This window comes from Hyaena hyaena, unplaced genomic scaffold (genome assembly GCF_003009895.1).
Source record: "Hyaena hyaena isolate Hyena2069 unplaced genomic scaffold, ASM300989v1 scaffold_1105, whole genome shotgun sequence".
Taxonomy (NCBI): domain Eukaryota; kingdom Metazoa; phylum Chordata; class Mammalia; order Carnivora; family Hyaenidae; genus Hyaena; species Hyaena hyaena.
The window spans coordinates 74,242-90,471 of NW_024081739.1; the positions used below are offsets into that span (position 1 = coordinate 74,242).

The following is a 16,230-nucleotide window of genomic DNA, read 5'->3' on the forward strand; positions in this document are numbered from 1 at the left end:
TCTTGTGGTGAAGAAATATTTATGTGCAGTTAGCAGTTATTCCAGTTTCACTTCATTTCCTTTTTCTTTTGTTATATTTAAATAAAACTAATTTAATACTTTGTTTTAAAATAACATGTGGAGTACATTTCTTTTTATGAAAATATTTCTACACTCATCTATCTCCAATCTAGACATGTGACTAGAGAGATGTCTATAATGATATGTGCCTAATTTTCTTCTATATATAGGTGATGTTAATTTTTTTTTTTTACTTTCTAATTTTCATTGTTCTGCAATTGTGCAAAATTCTGACCATGTACATGTTTTTGTTTTTTGACCATGTGGGTCTTGCTTTCTCAGAGGTTACATAATCATAACCTGAAGATTGCAGGATTCTTGCTAGGTAGTGACATCATAAAACGCCTTATAAATTTTTGTTCACAGAAGCAAGACCCACCAGATGACATTTCCTGCTGGTGGAGGGAGGATGCAGACTAGCAGGGAGAAACATATACTAGCTTTCCTATGCTGATATCCATTTCTAAAAAATGAACATTTCATGTGATGTCCCCTACCTGCTTCTTGCTCCGGTCTACCTTCTTTTTAATTATAACTCAGGTACATGGAATAAATAAAAAAGCTTACTATCATCATTAGTCCATTTATGACTCTGCTTCTATTTCATTTATTTTGTTTTACTTTTTGTTCCCTTCATCCCTGCTGCCTAGTCCCATTCCCTACCTGCTCTATTCTTAGATAAATCTTAATCAATTATGAGTGTTTTATTTTAAAATATGCTGTAGAATTAGGTTACACAACATTTTAGTTCAGGGTTTTACAGGTTTTTTTAAATGGAATTAGCACACATTTTATTCTCTATTACTGTTACAATTCTGTTTTGATATTAAGGTTTTTCATTTAATAAAATGGGATTTTTTTTCTACCTATTGAAACAGCTTGCAGGAAACATTAATTATTAATTCTAAAAAGTTCACTACAGTTTTTATGTATGTGAGGTTTATGAAGAAGACTTGGTGAGTAGGTATGAGTCCTCCCTGTGTCTGTTCTTCTAGATGTTCTCTATCCTCATTTCAGCCCACATTTGGCCTCTACCAACTGGTTAAAATTTTTGGCTGAATCATTCTTACCGGACTACGTGGCGTTAATATAGTAAGTACTCATATCTTGTCTTTTCTTGAAGGTTCCCATGTTTCCTTAGATTCCAGGTTAGTCAGTAACCCTGAAACCTTAACTTCAAAAATAGTTGTGGGTTCAAAAGTAGTTGTGATTTTATAGAGTACCTGAATGTTTTTATTATTTAAAGGTTGGGAGTGGTGTGCTTTTCAGCTTTCTACACCCTCAACTGAACCCAAAAGTTCACTCTTCTGATTGCCTCCCAGGTCAAAGCCAAGTTCCAGACTACACTGTAATTATCCTATAGAAATCTATGGCATGCAATATATGTTTCACTTTTATATTGGCCTCATTTTTTATTGTATTGCATATATTTTTTTAAAATAACCTCAAATCTTCTAAGAAATTACTGGCTAATAAACAGAAAGATGGGTAGAAAGGTCTATCTACTTTTCTGTCACCTCCCTTTTAAGAGAATTCTAGCTTTCCCACTTAGTTTCTCTTCTTTTCTTTTTTCCTTTTGCCTATGCTTTTATTTGAAATGAAGACCCAAGAAGAAAAGGAAAGTGAAGAAAGACAGTAGCATGCAGATTAGAATTAGAGTAGAGGTTTTGAATAGTCATTAAGGATGAAACACAGAAGCATCCTGAATGTGCAAATTAAAAAATGGGAGAAAGAGGAGAACTTAAATGTGTACCACTGTGGAACATGTATTGTTGCATGAGTTTTAATGATAGACAAATAAAGACATTATTTTAAAAGTTCTTTTTGGCTGAGGATTTTTTTTTCTCTTATCTGAGATGAGACCCATACATGCCATCCCATGGTTTTACCATATATAAACAAAAGTTTGGGGACTTTGTGAAAAATCATTAAAATAATCCAAAGATTTCTTTCATCTTTAACATATATTTTTCTGCACTGTTTTATAACATATAATATTCTCTACCACTAAGTTATATATCTGATGCAAAAGAATTAGTTTTTTAAAATGTGTTTTAGAGACTTTTCATTATTTTTAAAAACTGCTGTAGTGATGTTATATATTAAATGACAAGATAAACACACTTGACACCAAAGTCCCATGTTGGGGAATCCATTACTCCATAGCAATAGTATAATATCGGTAAAAAAGAATCGATTTCAGTATAATTTCTGAAGCTGCCTAGAAACGATCTAATAATGTCCAGTAAGACAGAATGAGTGAATAAATTATGATGTGCCATATAAAGTGGAAAGTACACAAGAATTAAACAGAATGTGATAATTTATATATATATATATATAAATTTGGAAATTCGTGTATATTATATTTTTAACTGGAGAAAGCAATGCACTGGGTAAAAAGCATAACATCTTATATTTTTCTAAAATTATATCTATATAAATACATATATAGCAGCCATATCTATATAAACTTGGAAAATTGGGAAAATAAATACCAAATTTGACACTGATTATTTCTAGAAGTTGCATCTGAAGGCAAGAAGGACAGAAGGGGAGACTTGCCCTGTATTCATATACTTTTTTAAAATGATGACAGAATCAAGAATGATCTGGGTATTTTTCACCCTGCGTTTTTCAATAAACAGTTACAGAGAAAACTTCAGTGAAAGGTCTAAAAGAGGTACATACTAAATAATTAATAGTGATTTTACCCGTGGGTTGAGGTGGGGAAATGAAAGGGAGGATTTTCATCAGAGCATTATATACCTGTTTAATTTTTTCAATAAATATAAATCATGTTTTACTAAAAATAAAAACAATCTGAACCAACCACTGTCTTTTCCACTGTAGAACCACAAATTGAGTAGTCATGGTGTTGGACTGGCAATTATGACTGGGCCCCATAGCACAGGCTTCTCAAAGAAATTGAATGTCTGATGCGTCAGAAGTGCAATCTGTTGTTATTTACCCAACATGTTGTTAAATCTTAAGGAGACCTATCAGCTTAATCTAGTTAAGTCTTCTCTGAGGTGCATTTATGTAATTGGGATAAACAAAGGCCTAACCAATGCTTCAAAATTCTCTTTGGATCGGGCTGACACCACCCTCCAGGGCCTTTGCCTGAAATAGTATCTGATTAGCTTCAACCTCTTCCTTAGAGTTGACACTCCTATATTGGTTTCTCCTGGAAGCACTTTCTTATTAAACCACTTGCACGTGAACCCTCGGGTTAGGATCTACTTCCGGGGAATCCAGCCTGAGATACTGGCGAACCCATGGCTTTTCCACCTGCCCCGTCTCCTCGGCATTTGCCTGCTGCCTTCTGTGTCAGTCTCCAGCACTGCAGCAGGAGAATTCTGGGTAAGTGTCTGGAATTACTTCTCCCTAATACTATAGTTCATTACATATAAAACTGCAGATATTCCTACAAAGGCACCCTTGTGCCTTGGCCTGTTCTAGCCAAGTCCAATAATGGTGACTTATAGAAGGATTTATTTTCAAAGGTTACATGCATTTCTCCTGATGTATTCGGCGCGAGAGGTATGAGAAACTCACCCATCGGGCCCTTAATATTATGCAATCTACTTAAACATTTTGCAATGTACTTTGAACAGAAATTTTAATTAAAAATTAATTAAGAAGTGTACAAAGCTGAATACAATCTGATTCTCATACTGCTGATATCTAGCCAGCAGTCTAAATATGGGGACTTACCATCTAAAAATAAATGCTAGTGTTGAGTAGTTGCTCTGGTTAAGATTGTTTTAAACAATCACTACATGTCATTCTGAGTTGTACCTTATTTGCTGAAAGAACGTTCAGATTTTATTCTTCCTAATTCCAATCGTGGTTTAAGAACAAGCATAATTGGAAAGTGAACTGAAATAACTTTGGATTCACTTTCTCAGCTAAACTGATTTTTTTCATGTTTTAATTGCTCCCTAATTTCTGTATTATTGCTTCATGTCCTAAAATAAATCTTCCATCTGCTTTCCATGTTTGATTGTCATGTTGCTTCCCTTTGAAACTGCTATACAAGCAGCTTTTCTAATCGCAATTGGTGGCTGTAGTGCATTTCAATACTCACTATGCATATAGAAAGTGCACTTGGTGTTCAAAAATACAGAATAGATTGAATATAACTAGATAATTCCATTTGTGGATATAGATTGTACTCTGCAGCAGTTTTACTCCCATATTTAGTAAATTCTGGTGAAAGGAACAATTTCTGGGAAAAGCGATTAAAAGGGAATAGCAAACATCTGTTCATCTTTCTTCCAAAATTTTTCTCTAACATTTTTTCTAAATTTTTCTCTAACCAGATCCTCCAAAGTTTTTAGTTTAATTTGAAAAGGAATAGTTTGTTTTTTTAAAAGAGCATAATGACGTATTCCTTAATTAGACACCTTTCTTAAAACATAAGGAAACATGTAGCTACGTGAATACATTTCATATTTCTGAGAAAGGAATTTACATTGAAGTGATCGAAATAGCAGTGAGTTGTTTCAGAGGCTTACCAGTATGCAAGACTAAAGGATAACTAAAAGTAAAAGATTATTTTCTTTCTAATATTATGCTGGAAAAATACAAGAATAGTAATAAAGGAGCACACCTTCTTCCATAGTAAATTTAGTTTTCCATATAAGCTAATAGAAAAATCCAGTAGCTGGACTCTGAGTCAAGGCAGTCGGTGGTCCAATGGTTGTTAGGTATTCATTTTACCATTCAAAGGTGTATTATGAATGTAAAGTAAACCTAACTCTACTGTGAGGGGAGAAAATTAGTAAATTTGGAAAAGGTGACAGGCCCTTTCTGTGTATAAGCCTTAAAAATTTCAGTATCTTTTAGTGTAGTATGTCCACTACCAACAAGTTAATCTAAGAAGGTAGAGATAACTTGGGGAGCCTGGGTGGCTTAGTCGGTTAAGCGTCCGACTTTTGCTTAGGTCATGATCTCGCGGTTCGTGGGTTCGAGCCCCGCGTCGGGCTCTGTGCTGACTGCCAGCTCAGAGCCTGGAGCCTGTTTCAGTCTGTGACTCCCTCTCTCTCTGACCCTCCTCTGCTCACGCTGTCTCTCTCTCTCTCCTAGAAATAAATAAAACATTAAAAAAAAAAAGAAGGTAGAGATACTTACAAAGGCATGTTCACGGATACTCATTTCAATGTTATTTATGATTACACTTAGTATAAATAAGTGTGTGGCTGTCCAGTAGAAAGGTAATGGCTTAATAAACTATATCTGTTCATCTACAGGCAATAATCTAGCAATCATTTTAGGGGAGTATTTTCTCTCTTACAAATGCTCACAAAATATAAAAATGAAGTTACAATAATAAGATTATAATTCTTTAGCATGAATATAGGAAAATTATGACAAGACTGTATAAAAATATTAATGGTGGTTTTCTTTGGTATGAAATTATTGATAATTTTTATTTTCTTCTTTACATTGTACATATTTTCCAAACTTCTGCAGAGTAATACTCCTTTTAAGTTGAGGAAGATTACAGACATGGTATTTTCAGCTTTTTATGTTGTAATGCTAAATGACTACTTTCGATAATGTACCAAAGAGATGATTGAGGGCTAGCTTAATTAATAGGATTGGTGTGGAAAGAAAAATGCAGACAGGTAACTACTTTCTGGTGAAATATGCATGAAGGAAGTCAGAAGTTTTTAACATTGTTTCATTTTTAGAGTAGTTTGTTACATGAAGAGACTGAGAAATTGTTACCTTTTCACCTCAAGTTTTAAACGGAAATGTGTGTGTGCAGCCTGAATCTCTAGGATGATATTTCTGTACTTCAAGCCTGTCAATCCCTCACCTTTCCAGAACACTAAACCAATACAGTGAATTATTTTCAAGAACAACGAAACAGAGAAAATGTGATCCATAAATTGACTTCTTTGTTCTGCCAATTGACTAAGTGACACTTAGTCATCTCTAAGTGCCTGGAGAAAATAAAAGGCATTTCTTTAGTGACGCTGATGAACAATTAGGCAATTGTAAAGCATTGAACGACAAAGTGCAGAATGCAGCGTAATATTGTTTTAGGCGTCTTCTTTTCTCTTTTTATTTTTATTTTTGGATAAAAATGGCTTGAGGCAGATATTTTACTCCCCCTCCTACAATAGCTTTTAAAGTAATGAAGAACATTGGCTATGGCTATCTTAGATGCAAGCCCTGGTTCAAATAGAGAAGTTGTTCTGTAAGTCAACCAACACATTGTTTAGGAGGAAAAGCTGCTGCCAGGCTTTCTAACTTTGTTCAAAGTTCAGATGGTCTGGTAAGTACTTCCAAATCTCATGCCCTGCAGCAAATACAAGTGTTTCTTATTAGGAATTATAATATACTGCTGTTCGCAGTATCCTTATCAAACTGACCTGAGATGGTTAGAGGGCATCCTCTCTAAAACTACAGAGGCTTTGAAAGGTGTCAGTTGTAAAGGGCTATTTGGTTTATAGGAAATAACCTAGCTCTCTTTATAAGGTTAGTGCTAACAAAGACTATATTATGTGGAATCATAAAATCATGCCCTTGTTTTATTTCACTTGATAACTTCAAGTACCTACACATATGTGCAAAACTAAAAAAAAGAAAAAGAAAAAAGTGGGTGCCTTGATGGCTCATTTGGTTAAGCATCCACCTTTGGTTTAGGTCATGATCTCACTGTTCCTGGATTAAAGCCCCACATTTGGCTGTGTGTTGACAGCTCAGAGCCTGAAGCCTCTTTCAGATTCTCTCTCTCTCTCTCTCTCTCTCTCTGTCCCTCCCCCACTTGTGTTCTGTCTGTCTCTCTCAAAAATAGGCATCTTTAAAAATTAACAAAATACCTACATATATGTGTATATATGTATGTTTATATTTGATGAAAGCTGCTAAGAGTAGGTAGGCTACTCTGTAAAGCAACATAGCAGATTGAACTCTGCAATATAACCCTTCCTGGTAGAAATAGAAATGCTGGATAAATATAAATAGATCCACTACAGATGGTATTTTGGCCACAAATGGACCAAAGTCAAAGGATAGCAGTAAGCATTAAGTAGCCACAGAATGTTAGATAGTGAATATAGGTTGAAGAGAGGAGATTTGGGGTCCTAACATCCACAGAGACATAGAAAATAAGACCTTAAGGCTAAATCACGATGAAAGATACAGAAATGTACAAATTTCAGAACAATAAGAAGAACTAAAGAATAAATAAAATTCTAATTCAATAATTCAAAACACAGGTAAGAGAAATCTAGAATATTATGAGTGTACAAATAAAAGTAAGTTCAAATCACAGTAATCTCAAATAACAACTTAACTGAAAAAATAGTTTCCCAATGGGTGTTATATGTAAACCTAACTTGACAATAAACTATTTAAGAAAAAAAAATAGTTTTTCAAACAAGCCTAGACAATACTAGAACAAAGGGGGACAGAGAAACCATAAATGGAAAGGAAGAAATCATTACTGAGCAAACTGAAGTATTTTTCCCAGAACCGAAGGAAAGATCTTTCCAGATGAAAATGGCTCATAAAAATGGAGCACAATACATACATGTCAATTGACATTATCATGAAATTTTGAATCACTAGTGGTACTGGAAGTATAAGAAAATGAACATGTGCATTTGGGAGAACATATTTATGAATTATGTATCTTGTAAGAAACTAATAGTAAGAATAAAGGACTCCTAGAACTCAACAAAAAATAAATAACTCCAATTAGAAGTTGGAGAAATGTCTACTCAATCTTCCGATTAAGGTGATCTATGAATGGGCAACAAGTATATGAAAAGATGTTCAACAACATTAATTACTAGAGAAATGCAAATCAAAACCACAATGAACTTAGCTTAGGACCATTAGGATGCCTACTAGATAAAAAAATTAAAAAGTTTTGGTGATATGGAAGATTAAAAGTCTTGTGCGGTGTTAGTGGAAATGTAAAATGGTACACCTACTATGGATAATCTTAGTGAGATTTCTCAAAAAATAGAACTACCATATGATACAGTAATCGCACTTGGGAGTATGTATATCCAAAAAACTAAAAGCAGCGTCTGAAAGAGTTACTAGCATACCCATGTTCATAACATGTTCATAATAGCATTATTCACAATAGCCAAGAGGTGAAAAGAATGCATCTTCTATCAGTGGATGAAGTGAAAAAAAAAAAGTTATATATACATATCATGGTATATTATTCAGCCTTGAAGGAATTTCTGTCATGTACTAAAACACAGATAAACTTTGAAGAGAATATGTTAAATGAAATAACAGGTTACAAAAAGACATATACTGTATGATTCCACTTAGATGAAGTATCTAAAGATGAAGTATCTAAAGCACTCAAACATAGAAACAAAAAGTAGAATGGTGATTGGAGGGAAGAGGGAAATGAGGTGTTACTCATTGGGCATAGAATGTCAGTTTTGCAAGATGAAAAAGTTCTGGAGATCTATTTAACAACAAAGTAAATATAACTAACTATCAAACTGTACACTTAAAAATGGTTAATATGACCAACTGTAAGGATATTTTTCCACAATTTTTAAAACTATTTTTAAAAATTAGAAGTACTATTCTAGTCAAGACAGAATAGGCATATTCTGCTCTTGTCTTACCAAATGAATGCAACCAACATTTCTGGACAGAAGGCATAGGGGGGCTGAGGACTGAAAAATAAATGCTACTTCCCTTTTTGAATTTCCTGCCCTGAATGCAATTGTAGCATGAAACCCAACACAGTACATCAGGTACAGACAGAAAGAGCCCCACTGGAGGTTCTTTATTTCCTTTATGAATATTGGGAAAGTGGACTCATATGTGTCAAAAGACTAATTTTATGTTTTTTTTTATTTTTTCAGTTTTCTTCTGTCCTACCTCCACCATCACCCAGGTTACCCCCACAGTGACAGTAGTGAAAACAGCAGTGATAGCTGTCACTGGGCAGGTGTGTAAAACTTGAAGGTGCAAACATCTTTGAGAGGTCCAGTGGTTCCACGAGCACAGGGAGAATGCTCACTGCCTTATTTACCCCTTTGATCCTTTTACCACTTTCCCCTGTGGGCATACACAGTAATGGGAAGTACATAGGAGAGCCATGGAACCAAAACCCCAGCTTTACAACCAAAGAATCAGGAAGAAAGGGTTTCTGAGAACTGCAAAGGGTTGGAGATCTAGTAGAAAGGACGGAGCTCAGGGAAACAATTGCACAAGACTGTGTATAAATCCCTGGGTTCACTCCTGAAAGGCACATGCATGGATATTACACTTGATAGCATGCAAAAAGCTTTGAGAACTGACTGTAGTTGAGGCGTGCTGCAGGTCCTAGACTGGCCACTGGGCAGTGGACATGCAGGAAATGGCACTGCAAAGGTTTTGAAAACAGACATTGAAGCCACAACAAAAAAAGTGGAAAGGACCTTGCACACTAAACTTAATTGGGTCAATTGCATGCTAACGCAAACAATCAACACTTTTTATAGGAAAGTTTCATAACATGTTCAAAAGAGCTAAGATCTCCTAGAGAATTATTTGGTGTACAAAGAACCAGAAACATTTGAATATTACCAGGAAAAAGATATTAGAGTGTGCACACCAAGATGAGACAGATAGTGGGATCCTAGATATTGAAGAACAAAAAAAGAAGCTATTAAAACCATGCTCTTGAAAGTAAGGGTTAAGCCCATGTATAACATAGGGAAAGATACTATTAACAAATAAAAATGGCAATAAACAATGTAAAGAAGTGTAACTTTTAGAACTGAAAACAGCATAACCAAGGTAATTTCCTTGGGTGGGTTCAATAGCACAATGAAGATAAGAGGAGAAAGATCAGTAAACTTGAATATACATTAGTAGAAATGATTCAATCTGAATGTCAGAGAAAAAGGCTCAAAAATAGACTCAGGAATCACTGGGGAAACATTTTTACAAGGTCTGATATTATACTTCCAGATGTAGAGAAAGAGCGTATACAACAAAATGTTTAAAACTATAATGGCTGTTTTTGGGCTCAGATCTACCTAGTTTGCACTGACACAGCTAAACACACCAAGAAAGTCAGAATCGCCGGTAAATACGGGACCTGTTATGGTGCCTCCCCTGGGAAAATGGTGAAGAAGATTGAAATAAGCTAGCACGCTGAGTACACTTGCTCTTTCTGTGGCAAAACCAAGATGAAAGGGGAGGAGTGAGGATCTGACATCGGGGTTCCTGCATGGAAACAACGGCAGGTGGTGCCTGGGCTTGCAACACCACTTGTGCCATCACTGTAAAGTCTGCCATCAGAGGACTGAAAGCGATGAAAGACCAGGAGAAGCTCCACCACTGGAAACTTTGCTAGCTTAAAATAAATAGGTTAATTTATGTAACAACATCAACAAAAATATAATGGCTGAACACTTGCCAAATTTGGTGAAAATTGTAAATGTAGAGTTTCAAAATGCTCAGCAAATAGCAAAGATTATATAGCCAAAGAAATATATTAAATGTATGTTATAAGCCAAATCCTGAAAACTAAGGACACCTATTTTTGAAAGCAGCCATATAAAAAAGACCTATTAGGATTATAGATTTTATATTATAACCCATGGACACTAGAAACAGAGCAACATTTTAAAGTGCTGAAGGAGAACTATAAACTCAGAATTGTATATTCAGTGAAAACGCCATTCAAGAATGAAGGTGAAGTGAATATATTCTCAGATTAAAAAAAAAATAAACTAAGAAAATTTGGTGTAAAGACATATAGTCCAAAAGAATTACTAAATTAAGTACTTAAAACTTAGTAGCATATTTGTGTATTTTCAAAAGGTGAAAGAAATCTCAAAAACTAGACAACATTCTGAACTATAAAAATACAACACATGAAGGTTAGTGGGTTAAAGCTAAAACAGTGATGAGACGGAGATTTATAGCATTAAATGTTTTCTATTGGAAAAGATCTCAAGCCACAGTCTAAGCTCTCATTTTAAGAAACTAAAAAAAAAGAAAGAAAAAACTAAAGGAAGGAAATAATAGGGATTCAAGCAGAAATTAGTGAAATTGAGAAAAGCAGTTTAAAAATAACAAAATAGCTGATTCTTGGAAAAAGGTATAATTGATAAACCTCTATCTAGACTAACAAAGGCAGAGAGAGAGAACACAAATTGCCAAAATCAGGAAAGATGCACATGAATACATATTCCAAAATCATTAAAAGAATTATGATGGAATACCATGAATAGTTCTATGCACATAAATTTGACAAATGATATAAGCCAATTCCTTAAAAGTCACAATCCAAAAGCATTTATACATAAAGAAATAAATTACTGGAATTGTCATATGTCTAGAAATGTCAAGGGGAGAAAATCTTTCCAATCCCCAATTGTACTTGAAGAAGAAAAAGAACAGAAAGTAACAAATACTTCACAATTTCTTTCAGAAGGTAAAAGAAGTCTGAGAACTTCCCAATTCATTCGGTGAAGTCAGCACTATTCTGATGCCAAAACCAGATGAAAACAGAAGAAAGCCCAACTTTATACTAATACTTGTCACAAATGCACAAAAATTTCTCAAAATACTTGTAATTGGAGTTCAATATGTAAAAAGAGACAGCATGACTACATGAGGTTTATCTTACTAATTCAAGGTTGGCTCAGTATTTGAGAGTAAGTTGATTTAGTCTATCATATTAACAGTTCGAAGAACAAAAATTACATGATCACATTCAACGATGCTTAATAGCATTTGAGAAAAAGTCAACATCTATTCATAAACCAGAGAAAACTAGGAATAGAAAATAATTTCCCTAATCTGACAAAGAGAATCTACAAATAAATTCACAGCTAGCCTCAGAGTTAGTGGTGAAAGATTGGACACATCATTCTAAGATTACAAACAAGGCAATGGTGTCCGTTGTCATCACTATTATTCAACATTTAATAGAAAATATTATCAAGTGCAATTAGAAAAGAAAAAAAAATAAAAGGCATACATATTGGAAAAGGAAGAAATAACTGCTCCTGGTCACTGATGTGATTGCCTACTATGAAAATCTTAAGGCATCTACAAAAAAAAACCCTAAAAATTAAATGAGTTTAGCAAGATAACAGGATTATAAGTCAACATGAAAAAAATCCATCATGTTTCGTTATGCTAGCAATGAATATTGGAAATGCAAATAAAAATCAATTTCATTTCAGTGTTTTTCAAAAAGGAATGTTCAGTGCAGTAGGCAACATAATGACCATCTAAAGAGCCCACAATGTTCTAATCCCCAGAATCTGTGAATACTGTTACATGACAAAGAGGAATTAAGGTTGTAATTAGCTAATCTTAAAATAGATTATCCTGGAGGGTTTGTACAAGCCTAATGGAATCACAAGGCCCTTAAAAGAGGAAGACAGATGAGATTCAGAGAGATGGTAACAAGAGTACCCAAAACCAAGAAAGATACGCAGCTTCTATTAAATGGAAAAGCCAAAGAAATGGATTCTCCCTTAATGCTTCCAGAAAAGAATGTAGCCTTGTAAGCCACTTGATTTTAAACCAGTAAGACTTCTGTTAGATTTGTAACCTACAGAATGGTAAGATGCTAAATTTGTGTTGTTTTATGCCACTAAGTTGGTGATAATTTTTTTTAGGAGCAACAATTTAACACAAATTTGAGTATAAATCTAACAAAATACGTAAAGAATCTGTATGTTGAAAAAATTTAGATCCTGATGAAAAATTTTAAAAAATCATTTTAAAAATGGGGAGACATACCCTGTTCAAAAAGTGGAAGACAGCATAGTACAATGCAAATTCTCCCCAAATTGGTCTACGAATATTCAGTTTTAATGGGAACCTCAGTAGAAATTATTTAGATATAGATCAGCCAATTTTAAAATACAGATGAAAAAGAAAAGGAATTAGAATAACTAAAACAATTTTGAAAAAGAAAGTTGAAAGAATCAGAGTATTCAATTTTAAGACTTACTATGACACTATAGTAATTCAGACACTGGTTTTGGTGAAGGGATAGAAACGTCGATCAATGAAATAGCATAGAGAGTCTAGAAATAAACCCATGCCAGTATGACCAGATGATTTGTAGCAAATGTGTAAGGTAATTAAATAGATAAAGAATAGTCTCTTGAAATGGTGTGAGCAATTAGTCATCCATTGGCCAAAAACAAACAAACAAACAAAAAATAGTAAAATCTCATCCTAAACTCCTCATCTTATGCAAAGTAAACTCAGTAGATCAGTGAGCTAAATAAAAATATAAACTCTAAAACTTTAGAATGTGGAATAAAATCTTTTTTTTAACTGTTTGTTTATTTTTGAGAAAGTAAGAGAGAGAATTTTTGAGAGAGAGTGTTAGCAAGGTTAGGGGCAAAGAGGGGAGACACAGAATCCAAAACAGGCTTCAGGATCTGAGCTGTCAGCACAGAGCCCAATGTGGGACTTGAACCCACAACAGTGAAATCATGACTTGAGCTGAAGTCTAATGCTTAACTGACTGAGCCACCCAGGCACCCAGAATGCAGAATAAAATCTTAATGATATAGCATTAGGAAAGAAGTCTCAGATCTGACCTTGAAAGCTCAGTTGATAAGAGAAAAAAATAATAAATTGAACATCAAAATTAAACCTGTGTTTTGCTAAAGACATCAAGAGAATAAATAGAGAAGCTACAGACAGAAAGCATTTAAAAACGGATAAAAAACTTGTATCCAAAGAATTCTTAAAACTCAATTCTTAGAACTTATAAAAAATAGATAAAATATTTGAACACATACTTCACAAAAGATGGCAAATTATCACATAAAAAGAAGTTTCATATTATTTGCTGTTAAGGAAATGCAAATTAAAATCAGATTTAGACACCATTGGACACCTATTGAAATGGCTTAAAGTAAAAACTAACAACACCAAGTGCTGATGAGGATGTGGAACCAGTGAAACATTCATTCACACATTGCTTGTGAGTGTGCAGTATGGTATAGTTACTCTGAAGAAGAATTTAGAAGTTTCTTAAAATATTTTTTAATGTTGGGGCGCCTGGGTGGCTTAGTCGGCTAAGCGTCTGACTTTCGCTTGGGTCATGATCTCACGGTTCGTGGGTTCGAGCCCCGCGTCGGGCTCTGTGCTGACTGCCAGCTCAGAGCCTGGAGCGTGTTTCGGTCTGTGACTCCCTCTCTCTCTGACCCTCCCCTGCTCACGCTGTCTCTCTCTCTCTCCTAAAAATAAATAAAACATTATAAAAAAAATATTTTTTAATGTTTAAGACACACACACACACACACACACCCACACACACACCCTGAAGCAGGCTCCAGGCTCTGGGCTGTCAACACAGAGCCAGTTGTGGGTCTGTCAACCCATGAGCCATGAGATCATGAACTGAGCCCAAGTCGGAGGCTTAACTGACTGAGCCACCCAGGCACTCCTAGACATTTCTTAAAAAGTTAAACACATACTTACCACAAATCCCAGTATCCTCACTCTGAGGATTTACTTTGGAGAAATAAATATTGATGTTCTCAGAAAAAAAAAAAAAAACCTCACTAATTTTTAAGCAGGTCTACTCACAGTTGCCTAAATCTGGAAGCAAATCAAATGTCTGCCAGTGGGTGAATGGGTAAATGAATGGTGATACAGCCATATAGTGGAATCCTACTGAAAAAAAGGAGGAAATTCTTTTTTTTTTTTTTAATGTTTTTATTTATTTCTAGGAGAGAGAGAGAGAGACAGTGTGAGCAGGGGAGGGTCAGAGAGAGAGGGGAGTCACAGACCGAAACAGGCTCCAGGCTCTGAGCTGGCCGTCAGCACAGAGCCCGACGCGGGGCTCGAACCCACGAACCGCGAGATCATGACCAAAGCGAAAGTCGGACGAAAAAACGACTAAGCCACCCAGGCGCCCCAAGGAGGAAATTCTTGATAGGCATAACAACATGGATGAATCTCAAAGGCATTATGCTAAGCGAAAGACATTAGTTACATACCTATTGTATAACTCCATTTATATGACATTATGAAAAAGCTGAGCATATAGGGTTAGAGCACAGATCAGGAGTTGCCAGGGTATAGGAGTTGTGAAGTGTTTGCATAGATGCAGCAGCAGAGTGATTTTTGGAATGATGAGATCCAACACCACAAAACAAGGGGTGTTCTACGTGTTTTTAAACCCAGAATTGCACACATGTGCATATAAAGTCAATTTAACCCTATGCCAATATTTTAATATTAGCCCAAGATTTTAAATTACCTAAAGGTTTGGAGACTATTTTCAAGCTGAAAAAGTGAAAACATAATTACTATGGAAATGAAAAGCCTGTTAGAACTAAAAAAGTAAATTTCATGTGTATTTTATTTCTAGATAATGTAAAAATTGCATTTTTGTTGTTTAATAGGTAACTCTCACATTATGAACTGTTAAGTTTTATATAACATTATAATTAGTTACTTAGCACTCTAATTGTTCCCCCCCATATGAAATGACTGAATTTGCTCCAGTTATGACACTAATGAATTATATAACTTTTGCATTTAAAAAATGGAGCCCTATCTTCAAAATTCTGAAATAAAATGGTTTTCAAACTAGAATTCTATACCCAGCAACACAACTAATTGTGGGTGGAGAATGAAGACAATTTGGAGACGGGCAATATCTTGAAATATTTATTACATACTCTTTCTCGGGAAGCTGTTGGAACCAAAGGTAGTAAAATAAGAGCAAAAGCCCTATGATCAAGGAGTTAAATCTTGAGACTAAGAAAGGGCTTAGGATGATATAATAAATGAGAAGGAAAGGGAGTGATCAATTAATAATACTGTAAGTAGTTGACTGGTTGAACAAAGATGGAATGAAAGATGGTAACATTTCAGACTGTTGGGTAGAAAAGAAATCTTTTGGAGTCTACCAACTAATTGAGAATAATAACAGTTAAATTTATATAGCACAGCGTGGTATTCTTAGGGAATATAAAAGGCTCTAAAGAAGGACTGAAGGAGGTCCTAGCCCAGAAGGATGAGGGGAGGAACTAGAAAAGGAGAGGAAAGGGGGTGACTTCACCCAGGAAGTGATACATTAGGTAAGATTTTAAATTTGAATGAAAGAGCCAATGAAGGAGGGTGTGAGAAGAATAGTTTCTACTCAAGGCCCAGCACCACAAAACAAGTGGTGTTCTGGATAAAGTT

At 34.9% G+C, this 16,230-nt stretch overlaps 1 pseudogene; it reads left to right on the forward strand.

Annotated features, from left to right (window-relative positions):
* Nucleotides 1-3,338: 3,338 nt before the first annotated feature.
* LOC120224107 lies at nt 3,339-10,402 on the forward strand (annotated as a pseudogene).
* Nucleotides 10,403-16,230: the final 5,828 nt, after the last annotated feature.